This window comes from Carassius auratus, chromosome 43 (genome assembly GCF_003368295.1).
Source record: "Carassius auratus strain Wakin chromosome 43, ASM336829v1, whole genome shotgun sequence".
Lineage (NCBI taxonomy): Eukaryota > Metazoa > Chordata > Actinopteri > Cypriniformes > Cyprinidae > Carassius > Carassius auratus.
The window spans coordinates 11454292-11460291 of NC_039285.1; positions in this window are offsets into that span (position 1 = coordinate 11454292).

Sequence of the window (6000 nt, forward strand, 5' to 3'; positions counted from 1 at the left end):
AGATCTTTGTTTGAGGTCATTCATTAATGTGATGTGAACATCCTGTACTTGTGTGCTCAGTTTCAGAAGGCCGGTTAAGAGCTCAGTTGAAGCTCATTTCCTTACAGAAAAGCTAGATTTACCTACTTATAAACTTAAAGCATTGTTTAGTCCATGCATGTATTATTATTATTATTAATAATAATAATAATAATATTCTTTATTTAATGTTTGACAATGCAATGCAGGTTTTCAATTTAGCCTACTTCATTGAGCAAATCATTAACAAGTGCCTAACACACCAAAGTTTGTTAAAATCTTAATCTTAAAGCAACGGTTTCAACTACAGATTTTAATTTCTTCTCTTTCCGCATTCCCATTTTCGGTGAACACAAACACCCACTCACATACAAGTATTCAGGTTGCTATGGATACAGGAAGTATAACCTTTCACTTAGTAGCAACGTCACAGTGGCATAAATTCAGATTAAGTAATTGCAGCATCTTTTCTATTAAAGCAAGTTAATCTATCTCTATTTTTAATCTAAACAATAACAACAACTAAAAGGCGAAGGCTAAGCAAGTAACCATTTCTAAATACATTGCAACATTTATTTTTAAGATAAGATACAACATATCACAATAAAACACTTTAAGAACGATGGCCCATTCTGCAAGGTTATTGCAAAATGCACTTCCTTGTACAATCATGGTAGAGTTAATAAAAAGTATACATACATACTTAACTTTTGAGCAAAACCCTAACAGAATGTATATCTCATTACTGCCTTTTAAAGCTTTTCAGTTTTTTTGTGGCAGACATTTGCAACCTCAAAGCTCAAATGTCGTTATCTAAATTGAGAGAGATTGTAACTCCAAGTTAAAGTTTACCAAATCAAACATTTCCTTCAGCATTCTGATAATTTTCTTATTCAAATCCTTCTGTTTTTGCATAAGTTGAATTATTCTCCTTATTCTAAAAACAATTTCTTGCTGCTCCATCCATTGAGGTTCCATTCTGTTTTCCCCTTCATTGCTTCTTCTTTTGCTTTTTGGCTTATGTGCCCCAGTTTCTCTGAATCCCTTCTACGAGAACATCATCAAAGTGAACTTCTAGTTTACCAGGTTCGTTATCACAGTTTCTGAGTGAGAATTGATCATGGATGGGAAATTCCACATTTATATTAGATACGACAGTCCCCATGACATAATGTGGTATATTTTGTGTAAAAATATGTTAATACTTGTTTCTGAATGCTGAAATCTTACAAAGTTACTGCCCCTCTACAATCAAACACAACAATATCTGCTTAAAAATGAATAAATAAAAAATAATCACTGTTATTTGAGTGCAAGTAGGCTAAAATGCCATGTCCCCAAGTAAGTTTGCATAACGTCTCTGTTACGTATGTAACCCTTCAGGGAACGGAGACGTCACGTCGGTCAAGTCGTTTAGAGAAACCAATCTACTTTGAGTGTAAACTAAAAGAGCCAATGCACATTGGCATGTGATTACTGCATCCAGCTGCCGCTGATCACAACGTGAGCATAAAAAGGCAGCAGGTGCAAAGCATATCAGTATTTCGCTACCTAGACGCTCAACGGTGGTACAGCAGCTGTGGCTACGTGGTGAGTTTTAGCAATCCGACACTAAACCGGGGCATCTCAGTGCCTCTGCCCTTTTTAAGGTGAGAACGCAGGAGGATATTGGCTCCACACGAAGGCTATAGAATCTAGAGAACATGTTGGGGGTCACCCAGTCCACAGCTCTACAAATATCCGTCAGTGAGGCACAATGAGCCAGCGCCCAGGAGGATGAAACACTTCTAATAGAGTGAGCTCACAACCTGAGCGGGCAGGGCACAAGGCCCTGTAAGAGCCTCTGCAACAGACAAAGATCTGGTCTGAGGTTCTAAAGCTTTGTGTCTGGTCTATGTAGCATCTCAACGCTCGGACAGGACAGAGACAAAACTAGGGCTGGGTCTGCATCCTCCATGGGCAGCACTTGCAGGCCTACCACTTGATCCCTGAAGGGAGTAGTTGGAATCTTGGGCTCATAGCCAGGCTGGGGTCTCAGGATTACCTGGGAGTCAGCCGGCCCAAACTCTAGGCACAAACTGTAGACCGAAAATGCAGGTCCCTTACCTTTTTGTTGGAGGCCAGTGCAGGCAGGAACAGAGTTTTCATTGAAAGAAACGTTATCTTAACTGACTGCAAAGGCTCAAATGGGTGCTGCTGTAGTGTTTTAAGCACCAGAAACAGGTCCCAAGAGGGTATGGAGGAGGGTGAGAAATGGTGTCTCGCTAAAATGATGGTGTCCACTACCTCTTGGGGTAGGTCACCAAGAACCTCCGCGTCCCTTCCAGAAACCAAACATGAAGTTTCCTGAGGTGTGGACTTGGGCGCCACAGGGTGCCCCATCTCTGAGTCAGTAGATCCTTCCTCAGAGGAAACTGCCAGGGAGGGGCTGTCGCGAGGAGCATTATTTCTAGGAACCATGTCCAGGTCGGCCAATACAGCACCACTAGCAGGAGCTGCTCCTCATCCACCCTGACCTTGCACAGCATCTTGCACAGACCCAGAATGTGAATTGCATGAAGTGCAGAGCCTTCCAACTCCAAAGGAGGAGGTGGTGGGGGAGATGTCTTGACGGTTCCTTGCCTTGAACCATCTCAAAACGCCCTTTGAGACGGTTCAAAGAAAGGCGCACCACTAACTAATCTAGGCAGTTGATATGCCAGTGCAGTTGGGGACCTGTCCATACCCCTGACACTGTGTACTTGCACGTGGCCCCCCAGTCGGTGGTGGGGGCATCCATGTAAACCACAGCATGCCTGGGTTCACTCTGCTGGGAGGAAGTATTATTAGGACACAACTGCATTGCAACTGACCGCATATGCCCCCTAGCTGCACCAACGTCGAGGATAGTGAGGGAGGAGGAACCAGCAGATTGGTTTCCGGCAGAAAAAGGTGCCGTGCAATTGGTAGAAAATGACACTGTTGTCTGCTAAAGAAAAGCAGCGACACTACAAGGCTCGTTGTGATTGTTATTGTGACTACAAGGCTTGTTGTTTCACACCCTGAAGGCAGATATACCTCAATAAAAAGAAGGGGAGGTGCAGGAAGGACATAAAGGAAGGAAGTGTGTGTGTGTGTGTGTGTGTGTGTGTAGGTGTGTGTGTGTGTGATGTGCATGTGAGAGGGAGGGCAAAATAATAGGTTCTCTAAAACTATAAACTTTCAATAGTAAAATACAATAAACTTATTTTGTAGCTTAATAAATGGACAGCATAACAAATTAGAGCTTATAATAAAAGGTATAACAACTTACTTTAATGTGATAATAGGCCCTATATCCTATACATTTTATATACAGAACCATTAATCTGTAAATATTGTAAATTGCTTCCTGTATTAGGCGACATGTTGAAATATACTGTTGTTTAGCTGTGTGATGTCCACCCTGTCATGTCCTGTCCACCCTGTTTCCCCCTCTGTCCACCCTTACCTTAAAGTTTTTGAGATATTACTAAATAAGTTCAACAAATGCTACGCATATTTTTGTGGTTACTTTTAGGCAATGAAATGGTGAAATGAAATAAGTTCAAATGGTTCCAATAATGAATTTAAATGTATTTTTATTCTAAAAGAAATGTGTTGAAATTATGAATATCAAAAATAAAACTTTTTTCAAGATAATGCCCGATTATGAACAGTTTGTTAAAATAAATTTGCAGAGTAAGAAAGAAAATGTAAATATTACAATAACTGTGTATTCAAAACACTTGTTAATTTAGATGAGAATGTCTTGTAACAGGGTGGACATTTGGTCCTTGTTAAGTTACCAAGCTAAAATATGCGCCGAATAGTAAGAATGACCCATATCTCTTTAATCAAACACACTTGATTCAGTTCATCAACTCATTACTAGAGACTCATAGACTTGAATTGGGTGCGCCAGGCAAAGGAGAGATGCAAAATGTTCAGTATTGGAGGGGCTTCAGGAGCGTTATTTGGAACCACTGGTATAGGCAATATGATTGATATTGTAAACACCACTAATTATATCATGTTCCGTTTTCACCTGTTTTTTTTTTTTTGTTGTTCAGCCGTCACTGACAACAACTGATTAGCCTTGGTTGTACGATATCAATTAAGGCACAAAACAAGCGAAGACATTTTCTCTAACACTTCTCACATCAGAGTGCTCAGCTGAAGGGTTTAAAGTGACCAAACAGGTTCTTTTCTTAACTTTCTCGCATCTTCAAGGCATTATTTCCAGTCACCTTGGCAACCAAGCTTCAGTGAGCTGTGACAGTGGTGTGATCACAAACTCTCTCTTAAGAAAAAACTAAAATTTGATCTTGTGCTAGCATAATTAAACATTTAGGGTCCTATATTTATATTTTAACATTCTTAGTGCAAGGTCTAAAGCACACGGCGCAGATGCACATAGTATGTGTCCAAATCCACTTTTGCTAGTTTAAGGATGGGGAAAACGTTCAGCGCACTGTCTACAGGGTTGTCCCTATTCTCTTATGAGTAATGGGTGAGTTTTGGGCATAATGTGCAATAAACCAATCAGGGTCTCGTCTCCCAGTCCCTTTAAGAGCCAGGTGAACTCGCACCATGGCAAATATGCAATTTCATGGCTGAATTTGCAAACGCAAAGACAGAATACGTCTCCAGAGAGGAAACAGATCTGCTCGTGCATGATTAAGTTACTTAGTTACTTTTTATTTAAATTACTGCATTGCATTACTCTTTAAATCTGGGCTGTTTTAATATAAAAAGTTATATTTTGGGCAAATTTAAAAGCCATTTCACACCAAAAGCCTCAGGCTAAAGGAAATGTAAATTCACGTATGTAGAGTAAAAAGCAGAAGAATTAAGTTCAAAACTCTTCAGTAATAAACAATAAGTTTATCTTGTGTCATTTTTCTCATTAGTATGGTTGAATTGGACCATTGAAACAATGCAGCAAATTGGTTAATAAAATGGGATTAAATACATAAAGGATATTTGCATCATTTAACATATTTAATTATTACAGCTTTGAGTCATATTCTGAGTTGCCTTTAATTGTTATTGTATTAATTTTGAGGAAAACTAAAAAAAAAAAAAAAAAAAAAAAATATGATAGAGCCATTAGAGTATAATATTGTATTTAATGAATCTCTGGAATACCTCATTCTGATTGTTCAACCTTTTAACATTTTTGCATAATGTATACAAAATAATAGTGTCAGTCCATCATGTCACTTTTTCTTATAAAATAATTTTTACTCAAATCAGTACTTAATGACTTATTTACTTGTTTGATCGTTATACAAAAAATATTTGCCTGCTCATTTAGTGTCTTTCAATGTGATAAATAATAATAATAATATTATTAATAAATTGGAAAATTTGATTCTGATTAGTCAATAATTGAATAAAACGTGACAAATCCAGTCAAAATGTCATGTCCATTTATGTATGTTTTTGTGAAGTAGCAATGTAACAGTAAGCTAGATAATGCACAATGAGATTAGACTGAAAAAAAATAACTCAAAATAATACAAAACTGCTACTCGTGTTGGGATGTAAGCAAGCAAGCTGTTATTGAGGTCAGAGCTTTGGTAGTCAAGTCAGCCAATTCTGATAAAAGCTTTTGTCTATTTCTGACTCATTTCTAGACAGAGAAACACCTGGTAAATTAAACCTGTATGGGCTGCACTCAACACACAGGTGGTGGGAGGCTCTCGAGAGGTCAGGTTGAACTATGATGTAACATCCCTACTTGTTACTGTGAGACCAGAATTTAAAATAGCCTGTGTGTCATAATAGCAGCGGTTTACAATTGTTTCGTGTAATCTACCTATCCCCATGACTTTAATAGTGATCTGAACCTCTGGGCTGAACAGAATAAGAAGGAAGGTCAGGTATGGGTTTCATACTGTAGTTGAGTTTCTAACAAGGCTCAATAAGTTGAACTCAAAAAGTGTCTTGCAGTGGTTGAAAATGGTAGCACTGGAGGCT